At 44.7% G+C, this 15843-nt stretch overlaps 1 long non-coding RNA gene across 1 annotated transcript; it reads left to right on the top strand.

Moving 5' to 3' along the window:
• The first annotated feature begins 2305 nt into the window (after nt 1-2305).
• Nucleotides 2306-12179, top strand: LOC109283457 (uncharacterized). The gene is made up of 3 exons (XR_002090619.2): nt 2306-2498; nt 4199-4332; nt 11258-12179. It is a non-coding gene; the product is annotated as an uncharacterized LOC109283457 (long non-coding RNA).
• The last annotated feature ends 3664 nt before the right edge of the window (nt 12180-15843 follow it).

Below are 15843 nucleotides of genomic sequence, written 5' to 3' on the forward strand. Positions count from 1 at the left end.
CAGTTGGATATCACATACCTAAAATTCAGATGCCTGGCTATCTAATCTCTTAGTTTGTCATTGGGGAGATGCCTATAGTAGACCAATAAGAAATGCTAGAGGGTGTCTGAATTCTGGTTCCTTCCTGGAATTTAAGCATTTGACTTAGGGCTGCAGAGGCATTTACACACAAATAGGTTGTTTATGTGACTTGTCTGGACTGATTCTGAGTATGCACAGTCATCAATCTGGGCACCTAGCAATATTTTCAGGCCAAGATCAGACAACTACGCAATTTAAGTACCTAATTAGTTTTGCAGCCGCTGGGCACCTCAGTGGGCACAAACTGTGATGCCAATGCTATGTCGCTGTATCAATGAGCTAAACCATTGTAATTCATTGCTACAGTGACAGAGGGTCTAAAAATAACTGTGTGCTGCTGAGTCTGTGTAGAATCAGTGGGTACTGTGCAGTACCAACTGCTCAATTAGAGGCATGTGTAGATGTGCCCACTGAGTGGGATTGATCTAGACCAGGGGTCCCTAGCCCCCAGCCCAGGGGCCAAATTTAGCCCCTGGAGCTGTGTCATCTGGCCCATGGGGCTCTCCATGGGCCCCAGAATTTGAGAGCAGGGGAGTGATCCCACCAGGCCCTGCATGCTAGACCAGGTGCTCAATCCCGGCATGCAGGCCAGATAGGAACACTGTTGGACCCCAGGGCCTAATCCAGGAACACAGGGCTGGGTGGAGGTAGCACTGGGTCCCAGGGCCTGATATCAGTAGGTGGAGCCAGGCAGGGTGGCAATGGGTCTTGGGGACCAATCCTAGCACACAGGGATGGTGCCAGGTTCCAGGGCCCATTCTTGGTGCAAGGGTCTGGTTGGGGGTGGCACTGGGCCCCAGAGCTCCATCTTGGTGTGTGGGTCAGGGAGGGGGAAGGACTGAACCTCAGGGCCCATCTTGGCATGTGGAGCCCAATCCTGGGGTGTAGGGCTTGATCTGTCTTGCAGATTAGTTCTGTGCCACTCATTTGTCCTGTGGGGCCAAAAGCTGGAGCACCACTGATCTAGATTCTTTTGTGACTTAGAGGTTTAAATCTATCCAAATTCTCTTTAGGTAATTTAGAGATGAATTAGAGTCTGGCCTGTAATCTCAGGAGAGAATTCTGGACTCGAGATCCTGAGTGTATGGAGTACCTGCCTATAGCCCTCAATAAATTGTCTCCTCTTGGGAGAGGGACATTGTTTGAGACTATCACCATGCTTTGTGTTTTCTACTAGTCAGCCATCTCTAGGATCCCTATTCTGGGTGGATGGGGAGACTAAATCCCTAACACAAGGTTCTGGATTCTGAAAAAAGGCACTGCTGTCAGGGGCTTAATGCTACTCTTCCAACTCTCTGGATCCCAGTGGAGCCTAGGTAGGAGCTAGGCACCAGCTACATAATTAGTGGGTGAGTGGGTGGGTGCTAATTTAGAAGGGGAACCAGAATGGCAGCCCCGGGGAAGTCTGCACTGTTGCAGCAGCACACTGTGGCAGTAACAGCTGCAGCTGTCCCTGTGAAAGGAAGTAAAAATTCAGCCACTGCCTCCCCCACCTCCTCCTATTCCAGAGGCCCAAATTCTTTTGCTGCGCACATAACTATTCAGGCTGATAACAAAACTACAGGTACCTTCAGGTCAAAAAGGAGGTGCCTACTGAGTTTTAGGCTCAGCCAGTATTAAGAAACTAAAATGTGTATGTGGGGTTTATCATAATTTTATATCTAGGTGGCTAAAGTCTGCCTAAATCCTGTTAATGGAAAGTACATCCTTTACTGGAGATAGTTCCAAGTGGAATACAACAGAAAGGTATAGATAGATTGAGGAGGGCAAGGTAACATAAGAACCAATATAATATTGGTTAGCATGGTAAAGGGGAGAATACCAGGAACCTGATCTTTGTCAAGTATTTTATAATCCTTTATTACATTAATTTATTTGAGCTTGAACTTGTGGCTTAGATTTAGGTCCATTCTCATTTCGTCCAGAAGTTACTTCATTCCTAATAATTAGAGTTTTGTGTGAGCCTCAGTGTGCATTTTTTGTATTTCATTGTGGCTCTAAGATATGGGCTTGTTCTACACCTACTAGCTACAATAATGTCAGTGGGGGCTGGAATGTTTGTAGAAAATCAATATATCATGGATTAGAGGGGAAAAACTTGCTTCGCATGTTTACTTAAGCCTTTGTTTTGTATGAAGCCACACATTTTGTGTGCTCTCCATAAATGTTATCTTTTGTGTATTTCAGTTGTCATCTGAGCACTTATATTGTGTCTAGTAGACAATTCAGTTCAACAGAAAATTCTTCAATTTAGCATTACCCACCTACATGCTCCAAGGATTATTTTAGTTCCTGTTTTTGGGTTTATCATCATTGGTTGGCTGCAGGCTAGGACATATTCATTCATTTAAAAGGACTCCATATGCTCCATTGTATTACAGTATGTAGTTTGGAGAACATTTCTTCAACTGAAAGCCGTAAGTATGTTCTTTTAATATGCTTGTTATGGTAATTTACTTGTTAGTATACAGGAAGTTTATTATTTTAACATGTTATTTTTTAAACAATTATTTGTTTAGGAGGGATTTTGTGGGTTGCTTAATAGGGTCACAGTAAAGGCATTCTGCTGAATTCTTGCTACAGAACAATTTTAAAAAAATGTAGTGAAAAGGGTATGTGTGGGTGTATGTGCAGAAGAGTTCAAAATGGCATTGTCTAAAATGAATTACTAACTGGCTTGAGAAAGTAAGGAACAGTTTTCAGTTCAGTGATTTTACATATAATCATTGTTCCAAAATGTATTCATTTGGAGAGCACTCTGTATTAAAACAAAATTAACTGATTTATACATTTCTTTATAACAAAAAAGGAGGGAGGTATAAATCTCATGGACTAAATTGCTCAGAAAAAATGCAGGGCTGGTACCATAGCAGATTTAAAAAAAATGGAAATAAGCCCTTTTATCTTGTGAGTATATGTATACAGGATTGGCACTGGGTAAGCTGGGCATAAAGGAGCAATGGTTTAGTCTCTAATGGCAAATTTATCTCACCTCCCCAGGTAAAGGGAATGAGTAAAGGGGTTACATGACAGGGGGAGTACATGGCTCAGAACCAGGCCTTCTGGGAGATACAATGTGTAGCTTTTCAAGGAAGAGATTCAGAAGAACAAAAGGATTTTAGGAGCTGTTCATCTTATTTTTTAGTGAGCAGGAGTTAGCTAGGAAGACTAGAGTGGGGTCAAGCCTGCTAGGTTCAAATTAGGAGCACTCCTAAAGGGGAGGTTATTGAGAACGCATGTGTAGCTGGAAATCTGACTTCCTAGAGATAAAGGAAAAGGTAAAGTAGTGGCAGAACTGCTATGGAGGTCCCCTAGTCACAGTCATATGCCCCAAGTTGGAGCTCAGCAGGTATGCCATGGGAATCTTCTGCAGGGGATTCCTGAAAGAGAACTGCCATGATGCTTAGTAAACAAATATATGTCCTCCCCTTTAAGGTGTCACAAACTATGACTATCTTTGGTCACAGCAACATCTAGGACGCTTGGAGCATGGCGGGGCTAGGAGGTCTGTTTCCTCACAACTTGTACCTCCATAAAAACAATTATGGCAGTACAGGGCAACATCTGTTTACACCCTAAGAGGGAGAGCCAACTAAAGCATTGCTTCTTCAGTCAGTTTCAGCCAGTTTGGATGAAGATGCTTGTGCACTGTTTCCATCTGATGCACTTTTAAATTGTTTTGCATAAGTCATGGCATAGCAGGACCCCACTGTTTGTTGAACAAGATATGGCATAAAGTACAAACTAGAACATTGTACAAACAACAAATTAACAGGAGTTTCTATGCAATTGTATATACAGGAGAAAGTCTCCAAAGTGACTGGGAAGGGGGAGGGAATGATTAGTTTTCTTGTACTCCTAGTTAGAAGCAGGTAAGAAATATAGTCCTTGTGTCTGGCACATCTAAACTCATAACATCTATTTGCTTTGCTTTGTCAAAACATATGAAAAATCATTAAAGTGTTTTAATAAATGTCTGGTTTTCTTGCTCATTCATCTTATAAATATTAATTAGCCATGGATCAGGCAATTAAAGTTTAATCAATTTGCACTAATTAGCACCACATACTTGCATAAAAAGATAAAACCAACTCCTGCATCTGGCTGTTATTTGCAGTTTTTGTCAAGTGCTGATGAGTTTAATCTTGAAGAGAAGATTAAGAAGAAAAAAGGAAAGTAAGGAAGTAGTGTTAATTTTATTAAATCTTCAATCAAACCCTCTGTTCATGAGATTCATTGGAACAATACCAGGTAACATTTCACGTTATATAAAAGTAGACAAAAATGTGCAAAGATTGAATACTTTATTATGACCACACCCAATACAATTGTAATTTATAAGAGAATAATATCCTAAAGGAATAAAAATCACACCATGATGTAGATTCAAAACTTTTGGCTGAAATTTGGATTCTAATGGGCCAAACTAAGAACCTGGATCTGAACTCTCTTAGTGTTGGTGGGTTGTAATTTGATGCTCAGGTCCCTTCTTGTGTTTGTAGCTGGAAGGGGACATTCAGCTCACACTGATATTTCATGAATAGTTGGATCTTGGCTCAGCTGCTTTGGTGGATTCAAGGGTGCATTGGTTCCTTACCCACAGGGAGCCCATCCCAATGACCATGCACATGCGGGGGCACACATTTCCTGTGAGAAATAGTGATATATTTGTGCCACTTCTATTTGTCCCCAGGCATGCTTCTTCATAGAATCATAGAAAGTTATGGTTGGAAGTGACTTCAGGAGGTCATCTAATCCAACCCCCTGCTCAAAGCAGGACTATCCCCAACTAGATCATCCCAGCCAAAGCTTTGTATAGCTGGGTTTTGAAAACCTCCAAGGATAGAGCATCCACCACCTCTCTGGGTAACCTTTTCTTGTATTTTACTACCCACCTAGTGAGAAAATTCTTCATAATATCTAACCTAAACTTCCCTTGCTGCAACTTGAGACCCTTGTTCCTTGTTCTGTCCTCTGCCACCACTGAGATCAGTCTAGCATCCTCTTACAAAACCCCCTTAAGGTAGTTGAAGGCTGATATTAAGTCCCTGCTCAGTCTCCTCTTCTCTAGATTAAATAAGCCCAGGTCCCTCAGTCTTTCCTCATAAGTCATGTGCCCCAACCCCTTCACCATTTTTGTTGCCCTCTGTTGGACTGTCTCCAATTTGTCCACATCCTTCTTGCATTGGGAGTCCCAAAACTAAACACAATACTTCAGATGTGGTCTCACCAGTGCTGAATAATGGGGAATAATCACTTCCCTTGACCTACTGGCAACACACCTACTGATGCAGCCCAGTATGTCGTTAGCCTTTTTGCTAACAAGAGCACACTGTTGGATCATATTCATCGTATTATTCACTGTAACCCACAGGTCCTTTTCTGCAGAGGTGCTGCCCAGCCAGTCAGCCCTCAGCCTGTACTGGTACATGGGATTGTTCCATCCTAAGTGCAGGACTTTGTATTTATCCTTGTTGAATCTCATGTGATTCCTTTTGGCCCAATCCTTGGATTTGTCTAAGTCACTCTGAATCCTGGCCCTACCCTCCAGCATACCTACTACTCCCCGCAGCTTGGTGTCATCTGCAAATGGCATGCAGCAAAGTGACCTAGGTATCAGAGACTGGAATCAGCACCTATGCTGGCCTCAACTGCCTTACCTGGGGTTCTGGGGACCTCCTGGGGCACCAGCAGTGCTGAGCTGGCCGCTTGGAGCCTGGCTGGCAGCTAGGGTATGGTTCTGACTGGCCAGGTTCTAGTTTCTCGTGGTGCATGCTATTGTTATGTGTGCCGCACCACTTTTTTAGGGGCAGTTTTTCTTGACACTGGGATCTGCTGGTATAACCTCCCCCTCCCCCCCACATTGCATCATTAATTAGCAGCACAATGAAAGCTTGTACATGCACCACATGTGGTTTGCAGAGCCTCATACTTTTTTGAGGCACTACAAACTGCACATGCATGCTTGTCGAGATGTGCCCATGGGGTGTACAGTGATCTAGTGAACATTCATTGCTAGTGCTGCTGCCTTTCTCCAATTTTACAAACATTAAACAAACATGATAGGATCTCCTGGAATGTTACCCAATAGAACTGGCCAAAAATACAAAGGCAGAAAAACTCCTACATTCCAGACTTGACTTAACTTCCTCCTGACATCCAGGATGTTTCAGGGGGGTTGACTTCAATGGTCTAAACAACTTTTTTGATCTTTGTCAAGGTCAGTTGAAGTTATAGCATTATTGGGAGTTATATGCTATATTCATCTATTAAAGAAGGAAGAGAACCTTTTAAAGTCTTTAAAATTGCTATTTTAAGCATGTGTTTGTGCTGGGTATCATAACAATCATTTTGCAGCATTTTAAAGCTTTTATAGTATAACTCTGTTTCTGGCTTCTAAATCTGGATATATAAATTAGCCTGCCAATCTACCAAAAAGATATTGTTCAGCACATTTGTGTGACTATTTTGTGTTTTTAATAATAAGATAAAGAGTTTCATTACAGCCTATTCATATGACTGACAAGGATTATAGGGAATGAAACAGGTATTTAATCACTGATGGAAATTTACCTTAAGCTTGGCAGGTAAAGCCACACTTTTTAAAATGATTTAGCATTGTACTAAAAGAGAGAACATGAATCATAAAGAAGCTATGCACCATTTACATGGGAATCTTCACATAGTTTATGCAAGAGGAGACTTGTGAATGGTTATTGATATTTGTCAAATAAAGTATGTATGATTCATTAAACTTCCCGTTCCCCAGTGTAAAAGCCACTGCTCCGTTGCGAAGTCTTTTGGTAGATAGCCCATAAAGAGAGCAGAAGCAGTTGAAAAGGCATCATGTTACAATGTTTATTTAAAAATTTGATAAACTTGGTATAAAATAGTACTACTTGAAACCTTGAATGGATTATTTTTATTGTTGGACAGTATTTTATTGTGATGGAACCCACAGGTTCTCTTCTTCTGGATGATGGGCAAATACAATATCCCCTGCCCACAAGATTTTATAATGAGGACTCAGGAAAGTATCCTTATTTGGTCAATAGGACTTCCACTTGTGCTCTACTTAAGTATGTACTTTGGCACCATCCCACATATGGATAAACTTTAGTATTTGTTTAAGCCCTTTCCAAAACTGAGGCTAAATCAACTGCTACTAAGACAAAACAGCTAAATGAGGTATTTTGCCTGAAAGACTGAATAAGCAAGTCCTCAACCCACTGCACTGATTGTGTCCAGGAAATGGAGGATATCTCACATGTAGGGCCTTTTCCAAAAACCCTTGGAAGGTAGTAGGATTGTTCATCAACTACAGTTGGCTCCAGGCCAATAAACATGGATCACTTCTGTCCCCTCTCTTTCCCACCCTGACTTACTTATTATGTACAATGTGGCTGATACCTCTAATGCCCATGGACCTGGGAAGAACTGGAGGACTTAATAGACATTTGGTTGGAGCAAAGGATCATAGGCTGGAAAGTAAGAGAAATAAGCCTGTTTATGTTGAGATAACAAAAGCCATGCAGGCACAAGGGTACAATCATGACTGGACCCAGGTCCAGTGCAAGATCAAGTTCCTGAGATCAGCGTTTTACAGAGCCAAAGATGCAAACTCTCATTCTGGGGCAGGTCACACAATTGCCCCCTTCTACGACTAGCTGTCCACCATTCTCTCCAAGGATGTGAGTGACAACCTGGGTATGGAGGCTTTCAGCACCAGGGTTGGGCAGAAGGAGGAGGAGGAGGTGGCAGCAGCTCCTTCTGAGGGTGCTGTATGGAGTCTACTCCCTACTCCCTGATGACTGTGAGTGGCAGGAAGAACCATCCATCACCATACACTTAGTGCCACTTAGCCCCTCCATTCCACGGACTAGCACAGATAAGGAAGCAGAAGAGGTGGCGGGTCAGGAAGAAACCCATGTGGCTGATACATCATGTACTGTTACCGAGACCCAAGAACATGCCAGACCTGGTAACTCTCTTGTAATGTGCCTCTTGCCACTGCTAGGCAATGCCTGGGTTTGTGCTTGTTGGATTTGAGGTGCTGGGGGGAGGGGGAGAAATTCTACATTTCTGTGCGTGGGTTGCCATGTTCTTTCAGTGGTGATGCATGATGGGTTTGATAGCTCATAATGTAATAGACATCAAACTAATAATTTGCTTTAATTAATTTTTTTGCAGCTAGCACAGGCAGTGCCAGTCGTGGACCTGTTACTGAAGCCAGTACTTGTAAATTTTGGGCAGTACGAGTGGTGTCCCACTGTTGTGGGGTCTGTTTCTGTGCCTCTTGGCATATTGTGCACTGCATGGTGGGGGTGGGGGGTGTACTTTCCTCCTCTTGGGGGGAAAGCAACCATTGCTTTTTTCTTTGTTTATTATCCACTGCGACTCATGGCTGCCCAGAATGGTGCCCCACTTGCAGTACAGAAGAGTGTTGCAGAGATTTTGACAGCAAGCAGATAGTCCCACAAAAACCTCACTTGAGGTTTTGGCAGACTCCTCAGGAGCTAGCGCAGAACACACAGATGCCTGGTGGGACAAACTCCGTGAGTCGCTGCACAAGGATGATGCCATCCTCAAGGAAGTGTGAGACACCATGTGGAATTTGAAAGATGTGGTCAACAAGTCCCATGTTGAATTACAGAGGTCACAGGACACTTTCAGTGATGCCTTTCAGAGTGTACAGAAATACCTAAATAAATGGGTACGATGCCTGAAAGTGAAAAGTCGGTACACTCATCTTGCCTCTGTGCAAGAGAAGCAGAGAATTTCAGCCTAGCCTGTTCTCCCAAACTCAGTGGGGTGACAGGAGGACCGTATGACTACCAGCAGGGTCAAGAGGGTGCCACTGCATTTCAGGGAGACAGGGGCAGTTCAGGGTCACAGTGGGGTGAAGCCATCCAGACGCTCACCAACTCCCTTTCACTGTGGCACCCAGGATAGATTTTTCATGTGGGCAGGGGTGCTACTTTGCACAAGGCTCTGCATCAGTAGTGTACTGTGGGTCTCCAAGGCCCAGGGAACAAGCCAAGGGTGCCACTGCCCTCACTCCCATGTGCGCTCCAAACAAGCCAGCTTCTATGGTGGTTTTGATGGGGGGGGGAGGGAGGAGGGAGCAACCAGCATAGAGAGGTGGTGCTCCCTTCACATGTACCTATGGCACCTACTTCCTTTCCATGCTGGGGCAGCCATACCGGCCACTACCATCGGTATACCACTGCCCTGCACTCTGAGGGCACGTCCACACATGGAAGCACATGTGCTTGCAGCAGCTCAAATAGTAGTGGTGCAAATTTGAGCCGGGGCTTTTTGCTTCAGCGCACGTGCTCGAACATGCACTTTAGCATGAAGCAAATTGTGCCACTTGGGGCAAAATAACCCTGCCTGGCTTGTCCTGGATCTGCAGCCAGGCGGAGCTAGAGCTTGGGGAAAGCACCTGTGCTGTCCCCAGCAGTATAAATAGCTGCCCTGGCAAGTAGCTCAGGGCTGCTCGCTCTCAGGAGCTTCTGGGGACCAGCCAATTAGTACCTGGGGACACTACCCCTTGTGCCAGCTGGACTGCTGAAGCAGCCCTGAGAGTTCCCTGCACCCTTTACCCATTGCAGGGGTCTGGCATTGGGGGCTACTGCCTGGCTATGACCTGCTATGCACCTGCCAGACCTGGATGGGGACTGCACAGCCAGTAGAGGCATCTGTCCCTGTGGGCCAGCTGCCAGTGAACTGTGGTTGCAGGGTTGACCCCTGTACGGCACTATTGCCATATGTGCCCCTGCCCAGCCATCTGGGCAGCTATCACCTGGAAGATGTTCTGGATGTGGTGGCCTGCTTTGAACTGTCAAGCATGTCTTCCTGCCCCCATTTGGCCAGGAGGTCAGCCACAGACCGTTGGGTACAAGGTGCCAGCTCTGAGCAGGCAGGCTCCTGCCATTGGCCTCCCTAGCAGGAATTCTGGTGTTCCCTATTGGAAACTGAAAAATCCCTGATAAAAAAATCCCAAAGTCACTCTGTAAAATTCCCCCAAATCCATATTCTCCACATGTACAACACCTATAATGAGAGAGAGAGAGATAGCAAGACAGAGACTGCAATCAGTTGGACAATGTTTTATTGATATATCTACAGTGGTAAAGCAAGTCTGTAATCATAATAATAAAGTGAACTCTAAATACATGTTTCATGAATTCATGAATACACATTTTGCTGCTCTTCTACAAGGAGATGGCCCCCACACAAGGGGTTTGGCCCCCCAACAGAGGATCTGGCCCCCAAACAAGGGGTACAGCCCCCACACAAGGGGTTTGGCCCCCCCAACAGGGGGTCCAGCCCTCCAACATGGGGTTCAACCCCCAAACAAGGGGTTCAGCCCCCAAACAAGGGGTTTGGCCCCCCAACAGGGGGTCCAGCCCCCCAACATGGGGTTCAACCCCCAAACAAGGGGTTCAGCCTCCACACAAGGGGTATGCCCCACCAATGGGGTCCACATGGCCCCCGCAGGGGCTACCACCCCCCCTGCAAGACCCGCATGCCCCCCTCAACTGCTGTCTCCTGGCCCCATCCCCCACCAGTTGCTGCAGCCCCCCCAATGGCTGCCCCACCCAGCCCCACTCCCCCAAGCCCCCTCAATGGCTTCCCCACCCAGCCTCACCCCCCAACTTGCAGCCCCAGGCCCCCATGGCTAACCCCACAACCTCAGGCATGATCACAAAACCCAGAAAACCCCCCCAGAAAAAATGGGGTAAAAAAGCCTCTGCTTACCTTTGAAACAGGGGTCAGGGGGCTCCAGGGCCTTCTGGCAGAGCCCCCCAGGCAGCACAGGGCAGCAGGAGGGCAGCAGGGCCTGGGCTGTGGCTGCTGGGGCTGTCAACCTGGGGATATCCAGGAGTCTAATTTTCTCCCCATGCTGCAATTTTGCAGTGCGGGGAAAGTTTTTTTGTTCCCACATGTGCCTGTTGCCCCACCTCAAAGGGGTTTGAAGCGGGGCAAGAGGCACGTGTGCGCTCATCTGAATGCACCCCGATAGAGTTATTTCTGGTTAGGGGGAATGCATTGTTTAGTTCAAATTAATTGTAAATGGGGCTCGTGGAATTTTATGGGCATGAAGAAAGGTACGCAGAGTGCACAAGAGGTACAAATACAAATGTTGATGCTCTTTGTATCCTCACTTCAGTTTTTAGATCCTGTTCCACTGCTAGCCATAGGCTGATTGATCCCTGTTGGTGTGACAAGAGGCAGAAAGAGAAAGGAAGAAAGAGAAGATGAAGAGGATGACAACACTTCCTTCAGGATTCTCTCAACAACTGAACTATTATGCATTATAATTATAGTTGACTTTTATCCTGACTTATATAGGCTTATAATATAATAACAGGTAATACTAATAATAGAATCAATAATACTCTTAAGTCCAATAGTAATATATTAATAAGAGTTTGTAGTAATAGTAATATTAATGACGATTTATTAATGGCCAATAATAATTGTAATGGTTCAATTCCTTATCACAGCATTTCAAAGCAGGTAGATCTGCCTTATCACGCTGCACACCTCTCACACATCCTGGGACTCCACCGCATATATATGGCCAATGTATGATACATTCTTAAGTTATATAGACTTATGATGAGTGTCAGAGCTGATTTGGATCAGTGCCTCGACACAGTGGAACTTTCTAGCACAAGGCACGGTAAGGCAGGGGAAGTCTCGGCATGGGGAAGAGTTCCGGCGTGGATAGAGTTCCCGCCGAGGAAATGCAAATTTGCATAGTACGATTGGCCGATGTTAAATTATTCCCACGTGGCGGCTGGCAATTGGCTCGCTAGCCGTGTAAAAGGTTGGGGGCATTTCCGCCCTAGTTGGAGAACTCCGCGATTCCCCCTGGAGTGGAACTCCAGCAGCTTGATCACCTGCCAACAACTCCCCGTTGGCGAAGCCTTGCGACGTATCCTCCGTGTTGCATGCCCGAGTTAGACCCGAGCTACCTGGTCTACAAGAGCTGCTCGATTAACGATTAGAGAGTAGAATTGTTGCAACTACGATTGCCTGCGCTGTATATGACTCTACAGTGTAAGTAAAGCCATCTCTGTTTTTCCAATTGATACGTGTCTCGTCTGTGCCTAATTCCGCTCCGTTGATAGAGAGTACCCATCTGCCTGCCACGGGATCGCAGCCGCAACCCCAGCTAGCATTCCTGAGGACTCCTGATCCTCGATTCCCCCTCGGCCCCCACAATGAGAAAGCAGATACTGAGCATAAGGCAGGTGATTATGTGCCCTCCCTGTCCTTTTCCCCATGTGTGGGGAGGAAATACCCACCTCCTGGTTCAAGCTTCTCCCTAGGTCCCTCTATTCCCATGGAGAAGAGATATATACTCTTTTGATTTACATACTACCGTTACTGAACTTGTATTACTTCCTCCTCCTGACTGTGGGCAACAAGTACTGCTGAGGCTTCTCTTCTGTGTACTACTTGAATTGTGGAGGATTTCTTCACAGGCTTTGGCCTGAGCATCATCTTGAGTATGGCAAGATTTGCACAAGTTCTGCAGATCCATTTCCTATTATTTTAGCCCTCCTCCTGGTTGCTGGCCCTGTTTGCTAATGAGCGTATTATGGAATTGTAATTAGAGGGTTGTTGCTGGCCACTAATGCAGAGGCTTTCTTCTTGGTTGCTGGCCAAGACCTCCAGCAAATTCCCTCCTGGGGTCCAGGTAGTAGGCCCAGGCCTGTGGGCTCTTTGCTTCACTTGCCCACCTCTGCACCTCTCCATTGCACCCTTGTAACTTTTGAATTGTTGCTGACCACAAAGGAAGCTGTGCTCCTGAGCTGTGATCACTGCAGTGGCAGAAGCTGAGGCTTCCTCACTGGCTTTGGCCTGAGCACAGCTCAATTTGCACAATTTCTGTGGGCCCATTTCATAGCGTCTTCTCACCCTCCACCTGGTTACTGGGCATGTCCTGCATCGTCACAAGCTGGACAAGTTCTGCAAGCACATTTCATTCATTACTGCAGAGTGCTCAGGTCACAGGAGGGGCCTTCCATTAAGGAATAAAAGGCTTGAGTTTCTTTTCTGAATTCTGGAGGTCTTCTTCTTGGTTGCTGGCCAAGATCTCTGGGGTCTGGGAAGTAGGCTCTTCACCCCACTTGCCCACCTTTGCCTTATACCTCTCCATTGTGCCCTAGTAACTTTTGAATCATTGCTGGCCACAAAAGAAGCTGAGCTTTCTTCACTGGCTTTGGTCTGACCATCAACTCAATTCGCACAAGTTCTGCAGGACCATCCCGTAGAGTGAGGAGTGAAGGAAGGTAAAAAAGAACACACAGCAGCATCTACTGGCTAAAGACTGGAACACAGCACACCCTCATGGTGAAGGGGATTAATTAGAAGTCTTTGGAGTCTCTGGTTGTTTCCACAAACAAATCCACAGTTGGAGCAGCGTAACTGGAGAACACAGAAAATTAACACATCTCTGAGTAGTATTAATTTAAGGCACTAAATGGACTTTAGAGTGGTGGAAAATCCTGGGCCATGCAAACACAAATGCAGTTGGGTTGACATAAACATGAAATATTGTTTCATCTACACACATCCTAAGTCTCAGTTTTGTGATATCCTTATCTTAACAATGACCTTCATGGAAGGAAAAGTCAGACTGATAATGTAGGTCAAGTCCCTGGGAAAGCGGTACATGAAGAGAGAATGGCATGTTGAATTCAGAAGTCTCTTGTCTTAAAATATATTTATTTCTGATTTATTATACAAAGATTTTTTTTTTTACCTCCAATTCATGCTTTTTTAATGCAATTCTAGAAAATAGACTCTTGAGCTTTTTATTTTGACAGATATAGCAGGCAGAACAGTCAATAATTTGTTATTCATATAATTTCCTGGGGTCATTTGGGAGTTCAGCACAAAATTGTCCTGCAGAATATTCTCTAAATAAAAATAAACTGTGTGTTTTATAACAAATACAAAGATTTAAACTTATTTTATGAAAGTTACTTATGTTAGTGTAGCTACATCATAACAAATGAATTTTTAGGAATTAAAATGTTGCTTGCAATTTGATTTGTACAGTTTTGTACACTCTTTATCAGTCTTGTACAGTCTTGTACCAGACTTGTACAGTTTGCTTGTATCAAACTTGTACACTCTGCTCAGTCTGGCAAACAGAACTATGGGACCTGCCTTTCATTTGACCATGTGAATATTCAAAGTTAAGGGAGTGGTAGAAAAATCTTTATTGAAGTACATTGTATAGGTACCTCCAGTCAAATGGCTTCTGTGGGAACCAACCATATCAAGTTCATGTTTGTAAAAGAGTGAATGGATAAAGGAGCTAAATATTCTTCCAAGTGACTTCATCCTCACAGTAAATAGAGGACACCTCTGGCTACCATCAATGTAAGACTTGCTATAGTAACTGTGGCTTGAAATCTACTGTACTCTTCCACAGGAATTAATTCAAGGCAGATTCACTTAATATGCCTTAATATAGAGATCAATTTTAACACAAGAGAATCCATTTTGTTATTTTGATAGCATGTATGAGCAGAGATCTTTGTGCTGTAGTCTATTACTGGTATAGATAAGAGAGAGCTTATTGCTGGGACATTGCAGTAAGATATTCTGGGAACACTTCCCTTCAGAGCTTGGTGATCTTCAGAACATGCCATGCCAGTCTGTAGGCAGTCAGGTCTGTGGATTGACTCAGGGTCAGGAGTAGCAGCCAAGGTCCAAGGGGGATTTTCTGAGTCAGTAGGGAAGTCAGGAAGCCAGAACATCCATCTGGGGAACTGAGTTAGAAAACCAGAGGGTCAGGCAGAGTATGGGTCAGGAAGCTAGCTGAGTAAGCAGGCTATCAAACCAGGTTTGGGTAAGGCTAGTCCATAGGAGGCTGGGTCAGGTATCCACAGAGTTTGTTGGGAAGGCAGTAGCAATAGAAGACAAGGGTGCAGCAGCCTAAAACAGGATTACACTTTGTTGCCAAGACACTTCCTCTTCCAGGTCAGAGTTTTATATTGGAAGGGGCCAGGAGTCAGCTGACCCTGACTGGCCACTCTGGCCACATATGTCTGCTCTAAATGCTCTGCTGAGGAGGTGGCAGACCAGGGTGAGTGACTATGCTAGGTAAGCTAAGGCCACAGCCCGGCAATGCTGTAAACATCCTGATTATGCTTTAACATTAGGTACCCTTGATTTTGGGGATCCCAAAACTGGGGAAGCTAGGGTAAGAAAGTCTAGCTAAATTGCTAGTAGATGGCTCTCTGTTTTTTTAAAAAAAGCCAGAAGAGCCTCCTCTAAAGGTACTATTTTTAGAGGTGTTCCAGCAGGTAATTTTATTGACATATAAGAATACAATGTCTTGGGCAGTTTCCTACCATTGTCAGGCCTGGTGGAGGGGGGACCCCAGTTCTTCTTTCTACTGGATCTAAGACAGGGCTGAATTAACTCTAGAGTAGTGTGAATTTGGTGTAGAATATCTGAATTAAGAAGAACACCTCAACACGAAGGTCTTTATGTCCAACTCAAAGTAATAGGATCTCATTCTCATTTATGCCAGGCTTAGCACACTGTTTGGTGGTAGGAGAAGGTAGCTTTAGCTCATCTTTGTACTCCATACTCTGAAGTCCCTCAGAGTCCTGTCAGTTCTTTAATACCAGAACTGTTTAAAGAGTTTTATAATTTATGGTCTATTTTTATTTAGCTTCTCTGCTGGTTCTGAGAAGTAACTGTACCCAAGTGTCTTTCACCTTT

The sequence above is a fragment of the Alligator mississippiensis genome, chromosome 1 (assembly GCF_030867095.1).
Source record: "Alligator mississippiensis isolate rAllMis1 chromosome 1, rAllMis1, whole genome shotgun sequence".
NCBI lineage: Eukaryota > Metazoa > Chordata > Crocodylia > Alligatoridae > Alligator > Alligator mississippiensis.